This window comes from Sipha flava, unplaced genomic scaffold (genome assembly GCF_003268045.1).
Source record: "Sipha flava isolate LNK unplaced genomic scaffold, YSA_version1 206_pilon_pilon, whole genome shotgun sequence".
Taxonomy (NCBI): Eukaryota; Metazoa; Arthropoda; class Insecta; order Hemiptera; family Aphididae; genus Sipha; species Sipha flava.
In genome coordinates this window covers 521,335-541,171 of record NW_020272810.1, presented here as the reverse complement: position 1 = coordinate 541,171, position 19,837 = coordinate 521,335, and the positions used below count along the sequence as shown (strand labels likewise).

General features: G+C 30.3%; 1 protein-coding gene across 1 annotated transcript in view; it reads right to left on the bottom strand.

Annotated features, from left to right (window-relative positions):
* LOC112682533 (vesicular acetylcholine transporter) overlaps positions 1–19,837 on the bottom strand; it is a 67,266-nt gene that overhangs the window by 28,523 nt on the left and 18,906 nt on the right. The window contains exon 2 of the mRNA XM_025553162.1: positions 12,236–12,357. The gene's annotated coding sequence lies outside the window, so the exon portion shown is untranslated. The remainder of the gene's footprint in view (positions 1–12,235; positions 12,358–19,837) is intronic.

Genomic DNA, 19,837 nt, shown 5'->3' with positions numbered 1-19,837 from the left:
ATGTGCAGTAAAATTATGATTTTTTCTATAGCACTATCAATGCTTAATTATTTATCTAAATAGTTGTAACGCGAAACTTTTGTTGTAGATTTATTATTTAAAAGTTTGATTACCAATAAAAAGTATCTAAAAACCAATACATTCCTCGCTTCGCTCAGAATCTTAAGTGAATAACTGCAAGGTTGGTGAGTTTTTTCAACGTGGTAGAGTATCGACATATTTCATTTATTTAGTTCGAAAGATATGGTGGATAGGAAATTCTTTATTTTATAAACACCAATTTCGATACGAAATAGATTGTTAAAGATTGACAGTAATGTATTCGAAAAAGTTGTATTGTAATGTATTTACCTGGTAGATTTTTGTATAACTATTCTTCAATCTTCGATAACGTTATTGTTTTATATATTTCTTCAATAAGTTTTCCATTAGAATGTTTTGTCAGGGATTTTTTTTTTATAATTTAAACATATGTATACATTTTTGTGTATTACGACTGTAATTATTTTTTAGAAGCTATAAAATATTTTCAAAGTGATAACAAATATTATAGTTTTGTTATTGGAATTATTTCGTACTATTAATTGACATCATATTATCAATATTGATATCAAAAATGGATTTTCTATTTTATCTACATCTTTTGTATTGGTATTTGTAATTTTAATGTAACAATTATTTTAAATATTTATACTCATTTTATTTAGTAACGCATGTGAATGATTTGTAAAAACGTTTTTATTGAATTTAAATAGTCAGTATGATTATGCAACATTTAAAGGCAAAAAAATATGATAATGAGCTTTTTTATTTTTTTTACTTTATTCAAAGGCAACACTGATTTTTATTTCATATTACCTTACAGAATTACTTTATATATCTATGCATAAAGTAGAATATTAAATCAGTTATTATTTTTTTATTAGATTTTTTAAGTTTAAATTGGTAGAGACGCGCATAAACATTTTCAGGGTAGCTTCCTCCGCTCCTCTGAACTGAAGAAGTGAGTTCTTAACGTTAAAAATCGCATTTAATATTATGTCTTATTAATAATAAAACCAAAATATTATTCATTTGTGTTGTTTAGTATTTTAGTAAAAATGACATTCGTTTGATGTAAAAGTAAGTTGAAACAATAAATACTCGTCCAACTTTCAATAAATTATTCTGTTTTTAGAACTTTTTTCTTTTTTAAATGTTATACTTTTTATAGCTTTTTATAGTATATGAATAAATTAAACTTTTTAGTTTATACACATATAAAAATAATTGAATTGGAACAGTGAGAATAATTTTTTGAGTACATTGAAAACAGCAAGTATGATATTAGTTGAGTATGAAAAATGAAAATAAAATATGAAGATAAGTAATAATGTAACAAATTAAAAATAAATTATACTTCTCATCAATATATAAAACAGAAAATAATGAAAAATGTATTTTCTTTCTTTCTAAAAGAAGGGTTTCGGAAAGGATTTAAAGCATTTACAATGTATAAAATTGTACCAAGTATTCAATAGTTATATAAAAGATCGACAAAAAAACTTTTCAAGAATACGCGATTTTTATGTATTTAATATAACGTTGGCATGCAGATTTTTTGATGTTTTTCACGTCTTACACGTCTTTTGTAGGATTTTATATGGAAAAGCATTGAAAAATAAAAATAGATAAAATTTATCTATAATAGATCACATATATAAAATAAATACTTATGGTATTTATTCATTTATTTCTTATACCTCATTGAATGACTTGGGACTTATTCACACTCGAAATTTAAGTCGAAATAAGCATACACAACAAATTTGTTGTAAAGATCTCAAACTGCTGGGCTTCATAAATCGTGTTTCAACAAAATTTAAACTCATCTATTCTCTGAATATCCTTAATGTTTTCTTGTTTGTCCTGTTCTTGAATATAGTTCTGTACTTTGGGACCTGTCCACTGCTTCTGCTCATAGTATGATTGAAAGGGTCCAAAGAAAATTCCTTCGTCTTGTTGCCAATAAACTCAATATCCACTATCCTCCTTACGACTATACACCAATCCATTGCCTTTTATCCATAGAAAGTGTCACTGATTGTCGGCACTCAACTAACATATCATTCCTTTACAACCTACTATCTTCCAAATTTAACAGCCCCGATTTACTATCCCGTGTTTCTTTTAATGTCTCCGTGCGCTCATTTGTCCCTTTCTATACAGCATTATCTACTACAAACTACTACCTTAACTCTCCAATCATCCGTCTTATGCGCGTCGCCAATATCGACCCTTCTTTCACTCTTTAATATAAGCTATAGATCCACGAACCTTTTCATTTTTTTTTTTTATATTATACCTTAACGTCTAATGTCTTATATTGTACAACTAATATTATTTATCTCTTACAACATATTATATATATTTTACATTTTCTTAGTCTTTTAAACTGTTTTTATTCTGCAAGTATCAAATGTTACTATAATTTCTGGGCCGGCTGTCCTGTATAGTATTATTAAATAATCCTGTATGGTATTATTAAATAAATAAATAAATAAATATGCATACTTACTATTCAGACAAAATTTAGTGGGTGGATATATCATTCATATCATACACAGTTGCTGTATTTAATCCTTTGAATTAATATTAATTTTAATATAATGTATAAGCAGAAAATACTCAAGTTACGAATAATGCATTTCTTTAAATACAATTACATTTATAATTGAATAATATATGTTAATTTAAAGGTGGAAAAACATGGTATCTAATTTAACATAATTACAATTACATTGGTTGTAAATCTAAAATATTAAATACAATTAATGGATCCCCTTATCTTATCACTATGTGTTGTACCTATTACGTGCTGCACATTTTGTGTACCAGGTTTTTTGATACATTAAAAATTATTACTAATTTATTATTCGAATTAAAAATAATCAAGTACTGGTATTCGATGTCTTATATGTTTTATATATTCAGCGTGTATACTTATATTACTTTTTGTCAATGTCTTTTATATCGAAACAGAATAATTAAAATGTAAGTACCTATAAAACGTACAACTATGGGTTTACAGTGAAACGGAGTAGAAAATTTGTTAACCCCTCGTCGTCCCCGTAGAGCATTAAACGATAGTCGATAAAAACTAATCTAGCAACGACTCATGATGGTACGGGTAGAATTACATACTTTTTAAAAAAAAAAAAAAAATGATTGTACTAATGGTCAGTTTGGAAACCTCTGTGAGTATTTCGGTTGTCGGACGGAACGATCCCGGACAATTCAATATATTTTAAAATTTTTTGCACCCCATTCAAATTATACCGTTGCATAATAACCGATGCAGTACGTATAATCATTGTTGACGACAACCAAGTTAAATCATCGACCGTTCGCTGACTAATGACAATATATTATGTATACGTTCAAATATAATAATGATACATTGCACACGGTTCGTCGCCGCGGGTTAATTCACCACCCGAGCTCGCTCGCCATATCCACGCGATTCATTGCAGGGACTTGGCCCAGCACCGCGGACGCCGCCACGGGTTTCGGTCCAGCCCCAAGGGTCATTAGCTATGTAAATGGAAACACGTCACGTCTACGAAGGCGAACAACATCGCCTCATCGTGTCCCTGCAGCGACATAAAATAACGGCGTTACGGTTACGAGTGGCGGGGACCCTTTTCGAAGACAAAAAAATAAAAATAAACCCGTCGGGCGTATACGCCTATTATGTACACAAACACACACACACGCAATACACACATACACACATACACACATATATATACACGGACGCACACGAGCAAGCGAATACGCTGATTTTCTACTAAACGATTCAATCAAGAATCGTTTTCCGCAAGCACAACGCAGTTCTTCTTATCTCGATTGTCAATTTTTATTTGAAATTTTTCGAAAATTACGTTTTCAAACTTAACACGCTCCATCATCATCTCTAGAAAATATAGTATAGCTGATCGACCAAACCTATAACGGCAGCGCAGTTTGAAAAAAAGGGCAAGTGTAGCCTCGAGGGATACAATGACAGCAAACACATGAAGGGCGAGTGACTCATTTTTTATTTTTTTCTATTCCTTTTTTCTATTCTTTTATTTTATTTTCATTTTTTCGGTGCATGTCCCAACAAAACGCTTCAAGTGAACAAGGGTGCTGGTGTTACGAGTAGAAAGGCTGACTTGATCTACTTTAAATGCCATAGCGAGAACAAAAGTCAACATTGGTTTTTATATAGACCATAAAAACATGTTGAACGAACTTCTTTGTTTTATATATGTGAAGAACGTGTTTTTTATGAATTGTTAATAATTTTAATTGATTTTATGAAATATATTTAATTTTGTAATATATGTGATATGTGTAATTTGTTAAATGCATATTTGAACATAATGTAAATAGATAAGTCCCTGATGACATTTTATGGTTTTCAGTTACTCAAGTCGAAAGTATGTATAAAGATATGCAAATAAGTTATTAATACGATTAAAGTATAAGTGTTATAAAATTACAATTGAATATGAATTGAAATATAAGAATATCAATATTGCACAAATTAAAATATAAAGATTAATAATTTATAACAATTAAATAGTTATATTATTATAGTTATTTGAAATGTCCTTACAATGTCGAAATAAACAATGAACGAATATTATAGGTTTAAATCTAAATAACTATATCCATCTGGGAGTATTAAACGCCAAATAAGTAAATGGAATTAATGCCAAAATAATTTTTCTCTAAAAGCCGGGTAATAAATTGTAACACTGAGTCTCTTATGCTTCTCATTAGGATTGTTTCGTAAGTCATGTGCAACTAATTGCAAGTTAAAAAAATCCTAAGAAAATTATAAACATATATTCACATTAATTAAAATACTAAACTAAAGATATTTTGAAAAATAAAAGTAAATAATTTTATTATTTCTATATTCCTGTTATCTGAATTCAAGAAATCCATTTTTGTAACCCTTGAATATTTTTTTAGGTTTACAAACAAACGAAAAATGGTAAAATCAGTGTAGATACAAGCCTCATAAATGTTGGAATAATGTTTTTGACTTCTATAGTATTTCCTCTTATACGTTTGTATTTGCCCTCGGAAATGGTTTCGCTTTACGGCTAACAACCATAAAAGCTCTGATTTAACCCAAAATGCTTTTTAGATCCAATGGTTGTTAAGTAAACGGTCTTATTGACGTTGTTAGTGTGGTTGTTTTTTTCTTTTTAAACTATTTGAATAAATACATTCAAGTAGATATTTAGTTAATTGAAAATTAAACTCAATGTGTTAAATAAAAATTCATCGCTATGGCTTCTATATATTAATTAAAATAACTAGTTCAAAATTAATCTTGTGTCGAAGTGATTAATCTTAATACGTTTTTATATGATAGATAAATAATATCAAAATCGAATTTATGTTAAAGTAATTTAACTTAAGATATATCTATCAACCTAAGATTACATTTATATCAGTATAACTCATAACAATTCTTAAATTTAAATTGAATGATTAATATGTCAACATTTAATAGAAAATATAAATTAACTAACCAAATAAAAAACGTAATATTATATTAGTAACAAACATGCCATTTACTGTAATAAAACTTAAGGTAAGGTAGATAGTACATATTTACTAAAAAATGCATATTTTATCTCATAAAATCGGAAATTGAAACGGTGTAGTTTATAATTTATGAAATTTTGTAATTTGCTTTCGTTATAAGGGTAAAACTGAAAACATGAAAATAGTTACGATTTATCGCTTGCCAGTTATTATCAGTAAATTATCCGATCAACCAGGCATAAGGTCGAGTATCTTACTCTTTGGTTTTACTCTCGAACATCGTAAAATTAAATAATGCATAGGATTGTTATAATCAATTTGGAAGTTTTTATAATTGTTTTACATGTAATAATTTTGTTAAAAATTAGTCATACTTATTACAGGTAAACTGGTAGTACACTTGGTACACTAAACTTACAATAAACTTAGTATACTACGAGATTGGGTTTTGTTTTTAAATACATTTTTCTTTTAATTTGTATATACATTTTATATTGAAAGATTCATTAAAAAAAAAAAAAAAAAAAAACGAAACATTTTAACTATTATTAAATAAATTATCTTTTAGATGAAATTATATTTAAAAACCGAATGAACACGTATTTAGTTATTGGAGTTTTAAAAGTAAAATAGATTTTATTATTTTTATTAACACAGGATTGATCGAAATTAGTTATTTCCAATTAATATTTTTACCATTTTATGGTTATGAAATTATAATTAATCATTGTTTAGCACTCGTTATACGAATACTTATAAGAATATAAATTTTGAATTTCAATTTATTTTCGATTATGAGTAGAGTAAGAAAATTATTTAATAATAAAAATTTTCAATATTGAAAACACCATAGGGTAATATAACGAATTGGAAAGTGTATGCTTTTACAAAAAGCTGCCAAAAAAGAATATTTTAATTAATTTCAATTAAAATAAGTACTTACATTGTGTTAATTATCTTTATATTTCTGTGTATTGAACTTTTTCCTATTATAATTTTTTGCGTATATCTTATAGTAAAAAAATATATATATATCAAAATATAATTTAAGGATTCGGGGAAATAGTTTTCAACCGAAAACTAAAATTAAAAATATGAATGAAACTTACGGATTTATGATTTTCTATCAGGTATGAGGGTAATAATAATAATAATAATAATAATAATAATAATAATAATACTATCACTGTATTATTTAATTTATATTACCTTTTTTAGAGTGAAAATGCACTAATTTCGGTACGAAAGGCAAGTGCTTTTCATAAACAAAACTTTCTATCTAAATATAAATATTTATCCAAGTGTTCCTTTTCGTTATAATAACGTTACGACGTTCTTTACAAAGTACGGTGGTTTTCCATTAATTTTGCAGGCCGTAACCAATATAAACTCGATATAATATAATCATCGGGACCAATATTATTATCGGGCCACGACACGAGTACCTGATTCGGGAATAATCGTTTTCTCGCGTCAACGTATCTGCCTGCGATACCTACACCTAGCGCCGCGTTATTTCGACTCGTTTAACATACCAGTGCCCTGGGCGCGTACGATCCTCTCATTGAAATCGAAAAACAAAATAGAATAAATGGATCGAGTTCGTACATACAGTGCGAGTTTTAGTAATTATTAATTTGTTCGACGAAAAGAAATAAAATAAAATAAATAAAATGCACGATATTCACACCGTTGTAATACCTACACGTAACACTGTTATACAAAAAGCTTTAGAGTGCGCTAGTTGGAGGTCGCTCCGTGAACTTTTGGGCCTCGTATTGATCCAGTGCCCTGCGTAGTTGTGTAGTGCGTATAGGAATATACATGTATACGGTTGGCGGGACGTTTGCTCGGTTTTGCCTACAAACGTTATTTCCCCATGCTACGGTTAATTGTACTTGTACACATACAAACACACACACACACACACACACACACACACACACATATAATAATAAATACTCATACATATACGAATTTATGTACGGATATATCTTTGTGCGTTTTTGTTCTATTAGTTATGTATCACACTCATGGGAATTCCTTGTACGACTGCGAGTATTAATCAATTCCTGAGGAAAGAAAACTGTTTTCTCTGGATCAGTAAGACGATCGACGTGTCACCACCGCTGGGAGTCGTATAGTTTTCTGTACACGCACACATATTCAGTGTGCCGCTTGACATCGAAATGCATTTTGCGTTTTCGCAATCCGATCTAAAATGAAGAGAACGCTAAAATTGCGGATCGATTTTTAACTCTTGTTATCAAGTTGCTTACATTTTAAACGTATGCATATGTTTTATACGTCAAAAGAGTATAATATTCATAGATTTAGGTAGTGATTGAGGCAGATACGTTTTATTGTATAGTAGTAATAATAATAATAATAATCATAATTATGATAATAAAAAAAAGGCGAGAAAGTAATTTGTGACCATGTGCACGCCGCCCAGTAAATATAATGGCTAAAACTGTAACGGATTATGTAATATTTCGTATTAGAACTTTAAATTGCATAAATGTTTATATAATTAGAACATATAAAATACGAAAATAGTACAAACGGATCAGTGTTCGAAACTTGAGGTGAAACAAGCGCTTACTGATGATTATTTTGAGCATCTATTTATATTTATAGTCTTACAAGTTTTGATAATATTTGAAGATTTTGGTTTTTACTGGTTTGAATACGCCAACGGTATGACCAAAGAAAAAAGATAAAAATTCAAATTTGATTGAATCGATTCTCGGCTTTAACCACGTTAGATATAATTTTCCGATACGTTTAGTGCCCACCACATGGAATTCGATTATTTGTCGCGCCGACGGGGGGTTTTCATTTCTCCGTGAAAAACTCATTTTCTTCGGTTCGTTCATAGGAAGTTTTTTCACCCCCTCCTTACACAATCGTCCCCAGACGGAATTACCAAAAGACACGCGAAACCGTATATAGGTGCTTAAATTATTATCGCGATAGGATTTTAAGGGGGCGAAAATGTTACGTCGTTTTCATTCGTGAGTAGGCTCATGTACATGAAATAATAATGCATAAGCCTTAAATTACCGGCACGCAATTTAATATTTTTTTACTATTTTTTTTCAGCTCTAGATTATTATTGCACTTAAATCATAGGGCCGTATTCTAATCGAAAATCCTTTGCATAACAAACTTTACTATTAATTTTATTTACTAGATTATACATAGTCCACCCGAATAATGAAACAAATATTAATGACTCATCAACCAATTCTCGCGTTTTCTTTTGATGTGAAGTTACAATGTTTTTCCAGTTTTTCTTCAAGTTTATTATTTTAATGTTTGAAAAAAAGTACACATTTTTGCAATATTAATACAGTATTCACTTTATTATCAATGTTTTTTCAAATACCAACAAGGCGCCAACTAGGTAGGTAAAATTGAAAGTTTAAAACGATTAGATTCGGTACTCGGTGTAAAGTAAAAAATTGGACTAACTAAATTGTCTTATATTTACTATTAACAAAATGTAATACTTTAAGAATAAAAATATGTTAAGAATTGAATTTAAAAAATATGTTTCTCGTAAATGTTTCCTGAACATTCAATTAACACTAACTATTCACTTGGTTAAGTGCCTATTAACAAACATTGTAATTTCTATAAACATATAACATCTATTTTTGTATATGTACATAAAAAATTATTATACACAAATACACAATCATGCTGCCAAGATGATCATATCGATTCTTTTGAGATTTTGAGAAAATGTTCTTATTACCAAATATAGATGCACTAAGAAAGGATTTTTCGAAAATCATATGTTTAAGAATTGAAACAGTTTTGAACTTTTTACCTAATGTATACATTTTTTCACTTTTTGGTTACTTATCTAGAAGAAATATTTTATTTTATTTAATATTTAGGTTTTAATAATTACCAATAGTTGTAAATGCTCCAATTAAATTAATATTGTATAAACAAATATCAGCCGAATGTTATACGAAGTACGAGTAAAATATTGTCATTTTCCAAACTGAGTTTGCTATTTACGTCAAAATAGTAATTGCTCTAATCTAAAATAGTAAAATATCTACCGCAAGAGGTCAGGTGATTCAGCTTTTGCTATAAATTGTTATATTGTTTAATTTTAAAAAATCGAATCACATGCAAAGCATGTAAAAAAAAAAAAAGATTGTAACAACTTGGATTAAATTTGTTCACAATTTTTAACCTATACGATGTTTAAAATATATCCGAGTAAGTGCAAAATTGTATGAATAAATTATTAGCAACGATGATTATATTTATTCGTTGTAACGGTATTTGTAACGGCGGTAGACGCCGGTCCACACGTATACCTACTTGGGTTATGGTAACCTATAGAAAATATAGAAAATAATAACTAAATTTATAACTATTACGAAATTAATAAAAACAAACACAAAAAATACATTATTCGCTTTGATAGAAATCCAGACTAGCAAATTAATGAAATTTCGTATGAAAACTTTATTATTGTTCGGATGCAACGTAATAGTTTTCGTTTAAACGTACAATATGTTAGCAGTTTGATTTTTAACATTGTTTACGAGTTATAAGACCAAAATCTAATTACAATATAACGTGAGCTAAGGGTTCATTAACCTTACACTTTGCAGACATAAAATACAATTAATCTACCACGTTTAATACCCTAGGCTTATTAAAATTGACATACCTAGGTACGGCTAAGGTACGGCCTAGACCACAGTATAACTTTTATCATATTGATTTAGGTGCTTTCGCGTCACACGCGTTTGGTAGGTATACGGAATTGTTAGTCACGATATTCAAACGCAAAGTACAAATACATGGTCAAGTGTATGGCAAAATGTCAATATGTTACAGAACAATATTTTTCAGTAATTTGATTTTAAATATAACATTTCAGTAAACTATTTGCAATATTGTGAAATGCTGGAATGAATTATTTCAAATGTTTTTTTGAAAAATTGCATACAATTCGGCTTCTTCGTTTTAACATACTATGAATAAAATTATACTCGGCAGTCAGTTTTAAACTATACTAATAGTATCTTTTTTTTTTCCGTTTTAACCGACGACGCCGCGGGATCTGCTTTCGCATTGCTTCCGCGGCAGCACTAATAGTATCTAAAAAATTAATTTTGTAATTTAATTGTTTTTTAATTTTTATACACCTCAATTTATGTTATATTTTGTCTCATGAAGTATTACTAGACCACATTATAAGATCTACAACGTATTCTGCATATTAGACAAGAATTTTTAAAAACGTTTCAATTAGAACACAATTTTGAATATTTAACGGCAGTTTATTTTTATCTAAAACGTTTTACATATACTTCTGAAAATGGCAAAATTCATAGGTCGTGTAAAATACAGAGATGAGTGAATAATATTGCTTTATTAGTATTTTATGATTGAATTGTACCATTATTTTCGAAAAAAATATTTTGAGTGAAAGAGGTCGGGTGGATTAGTTTATATTTTTAATTATGATTCATGTAACCAAAATTCTTAATTAGGTATATTGAACTTTTAATGTTATAACTTTAAAAAAAAAAAAGGAATCTAAATTCTGGGAAAATCGAACATTTCTAGTGCCTATAAATAACACAAATTTTATTATAATTGTTTAAAACAGTGAAATATTTTTATAAAAGGCAATAAATACTCAGTATATGTTAAGAGCTGCAGAAATTAATATTTATTGGAGGAGAACAACTAAATTATTAATATAATTTAAAGGTAATATGTGGAAATATTTTATTTCGTCAAAATTACATATTTAAACGGTCGTAAAATTATTTTTTGGATATAAGTTCATTTATTTTCATTAATCTGTAATTGATGGGTATAAAGAACTTAGAATTATATTTTTATTGCTTTTTGTCCAACTAAAATTATTTTATTAATATTTTCGAGAAAATAAAGCTAAGAAATTATCATAATTTAATTTAGCTAAAAATTATAATAAATAGCTCAAAAAAATCTTAAGAATATTTTACCGATTTTTAGAGAACGGTAATATAGTTTTATTGAAATTTAAAGTCTGCGAGGAAGAAAAGTGAGGAATAATTAAACTAGTTTTTTTTTGAAAACTGCTATACAGTAAATTTTTTGGTTTTTTTATAATTTTTTATCGGGTTTTCACAATTATTCAGAAAGCCATTGATAAATTTGCAAAATGATTGCCTCTCAAAATATCAACCAGAACCCATTATATGTTATGTATTTTCTCATTTGGTGATAATTGATTGGTGATCACACAAATAATTGTTTAAAATTAATTAAATATATTCTTTATTTAATTTGATTACTTTCTTAGTAAGATTCTAATAATAATTAGGTTGTTAACCAATGTTTTTTTTAGACTTTTCAATGAATAAAGTCTTTTTAATAAATATAAACTATGAATAATTTTGAATTTCATTGTCTATTGGGCCAATAAATTACTAACTCTGCCCATATCTATTGGACATTCCTAGGTCAAATATAATTGAAAAGTCTAGTATTACGAACGAACACGGCAGTTATTGGTATAGATTTTCGGTGCAAAAGGTTGTAAAAGAGTCCCTAGGGACAAATATATTTAGTGTATAAGTCTATTCGCGCAAGTCCTTTTAGGCCATTGATTTACCTCTTCGTCCGGAGTTCTTGGCCGTTGTTCGCCCGAGTCTGCAGCCACGTCCGAGTCGGTCCGTTCGGTGTTTAAATTCCACCATCCTTTTGCAATAGTTTCCTTGATATTCCCCCGCCATCCTGTGGAATAAATTGTTTCTTATATATACGACTGAAAATTAAACACCGATTAAGGTCAATGTACGAGTTCAAATGTGAATTTGCAGCAGTTTTACGAAAAACATATATTGCATTGCACGATGCCAATTTCATTAATTATTCATCGTTGTTTCGCCTGACGAAGACATCCGACCCCTACGTGACACTAATTTTCCTTGATTCGATCCTATACCCTGTTAAAGTATTACTGAAATAATTAAGTGCCTGTCAAACGAGTGATTATAAAACAGCTAAACAAGACGTATATAGTTTCAACCGACCGTGCAAGTAAAACAATTCACGTTTCACGTGATCCGTACTGTTACAAAGTAAATCATTTGTTATTATTCTTATGTTTGATCCAGGATTCTATTGTCATTGTGTAAGTGAAGGGTATCTACTATTACAGCGAATATTAAAAAAAAAAAAAAAAAAAAAAGAGAGAGGTTTTAAAAGCGCACGTGTAACATGTAAGCTGCTAACAGTGTCAACGAAAACATTATGATTTTTAACCAAAGGAACATCAAAACAGTAAGTGCTGTGTAAGATTCTGGAGATCACTTAGTTGAGTTTTTGATGTGTTTCGCAAAGGTTACTAGAAACTCCACCGATTCACAGTTCTACATTTATGATTAAAACTTGTATTTTTCCCTCAAGTTTGGACGAACTACCAACATGTATATACTATGTAAGTTTAGCCGTTATACGTTACTATTAAAGCTTTTCATACGAGCCCCATTAACGTCGTGCGACCGCCATCAGTCTCTTGTAAAACGCATTTAGATAGAAGATTATTTAATCGGTACCTCAGACACGAGTTTCCATTTGTAAACACAAACACACACACACACACACACACACACACACACACACACATACACATGCATAAAACCCAAAGCGATAAAAACCGGAAAGTGCGTTACTATTTTTATTTCCGGTTAATGGGCCATTTGCTTACTAGAAACCCGTATTCCTAGACGTAAATATACATCTATAATATACGTATATACTGAATTGTTCTCGTTTTTGTATAGTTCTTGCACGCCGTCAGGTGGAGACTTTTCGGAAATAAAAACGTCTTGCTTTCGTTAGACGCATCAATCACACACTCCGGGTCTGCCGGTCAGAAGAACCGTACACGGAACGTACACGTGTACACGCGGTGCGGTGCGACGCCCCCGGAAATGGTCCAGGCGATTTGTCCCCTCCAGCGCAAGAGTATAACCGGCTGATTAGTTCGCTCTGACTCAGACACCGTCCGTCCCTCACCGTGTACAGTGCAACCCATTTGCCGAGCTATTTCCCCCGCACACTAGCCAGGATAGAATATATGGTTCGCCCCCTCCGTTTTTCGAAATTACTTTCGACACGTTTTTTCCGACCCCTCGACCTTTCCCCTTACGTTTCTGCACCTCGTGCCGCGAGGATACTGTTTCCGAGCACACGGACTCGGCGCAATTCCAAGCGTAAAGAATGAAAGAAGACTTACACGCAGAGTTTCCGAGGGTTTAAAGGATTTTTCACCGAAAACGAGTCACGGCGGCCAACTATAATAATCAATTTCGTCCTAAGAATTAATTACTACGTACGAGAGTTTTTTCCTATTCCTGGTCCTAAAAATCTGAACTACGATTTAAAGGTAGAAATATTTTCCTATTATTAGCTTGATGATGCTTTGCGTCGCGCAGAGAACAGGAGTTCGAATATCGAATAATGTAATATATACACGTGTACACTATATTATTCGAATATAACTATATTTCTTACATTTTTAACGAAAACATTTATATGAATATAAGATATATAAGACGAATTTTATACAATAAATCGATTTCGTTTACGATGTCTATTTCATACGGCATCCTATTGTAGTACACGTGCGTGTGCAATTGCACACAGTATTACAAAAAAAAAAAATCGCGTTCGATAGGACGACAGGCGACGGGGACTGTTGACTTGAGATAGGTAAGTTGAACAGAAAGGGATGTCTGGCTCTGTCTTTTTCAGGGAACCTTAATGTTTGTTATTCGAATGTTTTAAGATGGAAGCAAAACAAACACGTGGATGTGAAGGGGAAAAGTGACATTATATATACGATAAGTTATCCCTGCGGCTCCCTAGGGATTTGCGTACACCCAGATGGGGGACAAGGTATTTCGCTCCGGTAGTAAAAACGCTTTTGTCCCTGCACTTCCCCTAGGGAATCAATGTGTATACGGAACTTTCGTAAAATTATACAATAATATAACGGGTTTATGCGACAACGATTCGTTGGGGATTAGGACTTTTAACAGTAAAAAAAATATGTATCCAAAATGGACATTCAACTATTAAACATCATATTTCAACTCACTCGAGTCGTTTATATGTGTAGTGGTTCTTTTAGTGCACTTTATCAAAACATAGACTTAATACTTTTTGCATTCAACATTATATTTTATGCTATGTTGAATAATATACTCCTCCGAAATAACAACACATTAAAGTAATAAAAGCATTTTTAAGTCAAACATTAATTATTGTAAGTGTTGTAATTAGAATTTATGCCCTGCTTTCATATTACAGTTTTTAATTTACAGCCGATTTTATTTATTTTGAACACAGAAATACCTCGGGAATTATAATTCATTTTTTTTTTACATTTAACGATGTACCAATTATATCACTTTTTATCCATTATCATAATTCTGATTCAACTTAAAAATAAAAACGTATGAACATTATGAATAGAAATCAATAGTTTTTTTTTATATTGATCCAGAGTGCAATTTTATTTTTTAGAAAATATGTTCGAAAATTGATCTAATATCAAATAAATGGTTAACAATAATTATTCAAAAAGTTAGTATAGTTATTTAAATTTTATTATTTATTGTTTAACGTTTAAATATAATATTAATTAATTAACCCTTCTTTTTTTATTATTTACAAATTTTGCTTCAACAGTTTATAAATCTTACCCAATATATATTATATTCTGTTGTGAAGATTAAAGAATATTTTTATAATCTATTATATAATGGCGTATTTACATATTAATATTGTAGGAGTATTGGTATCTTTTTATATATATACATATGCGCGACGTAGTAAAAATATTATATTGTTTTATAATTGTATAATGTAAAAATTAATATTTATTTTTATGCCTGATAGACAATTTAAAAATAGTATATTATAATAACTATTATATTATTTTTATACTCGGCAAAAATATTTGGAACGTAATTAAACGGTTTAAAAAAAACAATAAGTTTTTAACAGAAATAACAGAATATGTTAAAAATATAGTTTTAAACAAGATAAAACAGATTTTAATAAAAAGTTATTTTGAAGAAAAAAATACAAACCCCTGATTTTGCAACTCAATGTTGATTAAAATTTAAATAGCTTTTAACGTGTCGTTGAGAATGAAATCATGTTTTAAACTAAACAAATATATAATATATGAGCTATCATGACTTTACAAATTATAAAATTTTGACACTTTAGAATACTTTTCTCTTTTCTACATATTTTTCTTATACGAACAAAAAGATTCCCGGGGGTTGTGGAGTTTAAAATTTATTTTTCAAGGATTTGCCGAAGTGTGTTGTTAAATCTTATACACATAGCTAGATAATATTACGGTCCACATTCTACACGTTATTACCCGTGAAATATAATACAATGTCACGTGTCAAAAACGGAAGATATCATAATGTGTGTGTGTGTGTGTGTTATTTATTGGAGACATATTGAAATTTGAAAGCAGTGTACTATTGAGAGGTTTCTTTAATAATCAAAGACCCATCGTGGATGGATCATCCTCAGACAACCAACACAGGCCCGTTGTAGGTCGCAAGCACGTTCAAAGCTTCGTTCCGTCCCGTTCAGGACCTCGGAAGGTAATCCCACTAATCCTCAGTTAATCCAAAACGCGTGCTGCGAAGCTAACCATGGCTATCCTCATCCCCCTCGACTGTCCACACACGTCGACAACGTCGTGCCTGGATTACCGTCTGGGAAAGAAGGGGCGAACGACGATGCGACGCTATTCATCAACCCTTACCGCTTCCACCACCTCTACACTGTTACCCAACGGGGTCGTGTCACCGCCTGGATTAGCGCGTGGAATACTTTCAGCTTGCGCAGGGTTTTTATTAATCTAAATTTTGGCATTGATTTAGGTCCACTAGTACGTATATAATACATCCTCTACTTCTACGTTAGGTCAGAATTATAACGTATCAACAAACGTGTGGTATGTTGCAGTACCTTTAGGGCGTAAAAATCACACACGTATATTGTGGGACGAACGCGATGGTAATAATTTCTCGTCCTTCAACACGAGAAGGTCGTATATATATATATATATATATATATATATGTATATTGATATTTATATAAATGTATACTAGTTCATGTACACCATTTGGAGGGGAGTAAGGGGAGGGAAGAGAGAAGAAAAAATTTTTCGGCTTGGTTTATTACCGATAACCTAGCAATAGTATGGAATAAGGCTTTTAAATTTATAGCGAAAATAAATGCGAGTGTTTAAACTTTTACGAAGCTTCGAGAAAAATAGTACTGAGTAAAAATCGTCCATGTCCGTTTAAATTTCTCAGTACACCATAAATTAATTAAATGTTATATAATCTATTTAACAATTAACACTTTTTTTTAAACATTCATAACAATAGACGGTGTTGGATTAGTTGTTTATTTAAATCTCTACTACATTAGTGATTTTTATTTTTATTTTCATTTTTTGTTAGCACTTAAAAAAATGTTCATGTAAGAGTAAATGTTATTGTGATGGTTATTCATCATTTCGTATGAAATTAAATATAATAGTGTGAGATATTTGTGTGTGATGGAAAACTAAATTGCTATCATAATTTAACGAATGCCATGAAAACCGTGTTTTTAATAATTTAAAATAACTAATGGTTTTTAGTGAACATAATACTAAATATTTCAGAGTTGTTTTAATATATATTTTATAATGTTACGATTTGTTCCGAAAAATTGAATTTAACACTATTATAACAGCTTCGAATTTTTTTCGTTTGTTAATAACTGCATTTTTAGTTACTAACTATATATTTTTTATTAAAGCATCCCATTTATTGATTATGTTTTATTTTGTTGTTGTTTTGTAGTACAAGCGTAACTGACATTTTCGAAAGCTCGTGAACAAATTTGAAGAAGAAATACAGTTTGTAAACAATAATAGGTTTTAGAATAATATTAATAAACTTAAGTTATGAATACCGGTATAGAAATTACCTTCTATGAATTTTTATTGTTTTTTCTATAATAACTTTTCGACATGGTAAAAAGTTAAATAATGTTTATATTTATCGATTATCTTTGAGCTTAAATTTCTTATAAGGGATTTATTTAGTTATAATAGTCTTATTATTGAATATCATCCATAACACTGATATGATAAACTTATCATTAATAGAATAACTTCTTATTATATAAAGAATATTATTAATTTTATTGTATAATACACATTGCAAACATCTTTTGAAAAATTTTGTGTAAAAATAAATTGTTATCATAACCTTTATAGTGAAAATTTTTTAAAATCCTTCAGTGGTCTATATTATTTTTGATTTGAAAATCAAAATGATTACCAATAAAAATTGTTATCATTTACGACTCAACTTACTTATTCGTATTGGTTAATCGATTAATGTCTGTGTAGGTGTAATGTGATATTATAATGCGATTTTATCGTGATGCAACGATACGTTGTCTAAATTTGACATTTCGGTAAACAACATAAGAATTCCGTAATTGGTAGCTGTAAATCACACGCACTGTCTATAAGCGTCTTATAATTATAATATTACGTAATTGTAAGCTTTTTTCGTGAAAAGTGCTAGTGTGGTGGAAACAAAACAGTTATGGCAATCGTTTCAATGTGTTATCCTGGAGTTCAATACCGATAGGTTATTACGGTCGCACGTAGAATTGTTATCGGTTCTGTGCGTCGAGGAACTCGCGTCACCCCGTGGCCATAATATTTTCAGGCACCATCATGTTTCCAATGTACAAAGCACTGCACGTTCAGAGGCGTTCTCAAGAATTTTCAATTAATCAAAAATCACTTGACAGTAAATTATTATCGACATTTTTTTCGGTGCACCAAATATATTATTGTAAATAATAAATATATAATTGTAAATATGAATTATGCGATGACACAATGCATTTCCACCCACGTTACAAATATAATATGAATCGAAAAAAAAACCTGTCAATGGAGGGAGGGGATGAAGTTAACCCTATGTTCCCATTCTTCCCCGTGAGAGTATGAAAATGTATACGTTTCGAGTTGAACCGTGCGAATACGGTCTCCTGTTGCGGGCAGCAATCACTTCACAGGCCCAGTTCCAATTAATATAATCACCACCGGTGCTTTACCCACTCCAACGACAATAATAACAGTTTATCAATGGGAATGCACCGTCGAGGGTTTATTGAATTGGCGAAAAATCCATATTTTTATTGAACACGCGCACGGACCGTGCTCCGAACGAAAAGCACTCGACGGTGTCTGAAAGCGCGCCTTTGATGGTCCCATCAGATGATTAAATTGTACAGACTTTTGAACTCGTGCGCGCGCGGCCCCGCGAACGCGTATTCGGGGGTGGGTTAGACATTTTTCCAGCTAAATCCGTACGAAACAGCGGTGTGCCCTCCTGTCTACCATGATCGAGCGTGCACGGTAAAACGAAACCTCTTCAGTTTCGAATTTTGACTATTCGAGTCTCTTTACCCCCAGTGCCCGAGTCCGATTCCACAAAGAAACAACGCTAACCCTTTCTACAACCATACCGTCGACGACACTTGACGGCCCAACGTGGAATCGCATTACATTTCGATGGCATCAACCGTGCGGCGCACGTGTATACAATTATTAAAATAAATTGTGAACCGCACGACCATGAACTATATAGAAAGTCGAAACATTTAATAAATATAAATCAATCTCTACGTTGTGTCCTATCAACCGGATTTCGTATTAGTTCGTAAAAATTATAAAAAATATTAGATATTCCGCGTAACTCAATATAAATGAATTGAGTTTTCATCATTCTATTTTATTCATTTATTTTTTCAGTTCGTATTCGATAAATGTATTTGATAAAATTTATGAAATATGATATTTCTTAGGTAATTAGTGAAATTTGAACATCGTTAATCCATTTTTTAATACGATTAAGACTGACGTTTCTATTTTATGACAACGATATACTAAGAAAATACCTCACGTTCTCCAACAATAGTATTGGTTAATCATTGTTTGAAACGACGATGAATTCTTATATTGTAAAGTTTTCCAGTGATATTTTAGTATAATTTATGTAGAACTGTAAATTATTCGAGTGACTTTATTTAAATAATTTTCGAACTTAGTATTTGTAATGTTATCTTTTTCTTCTGTCTAATATATTTTCATTCA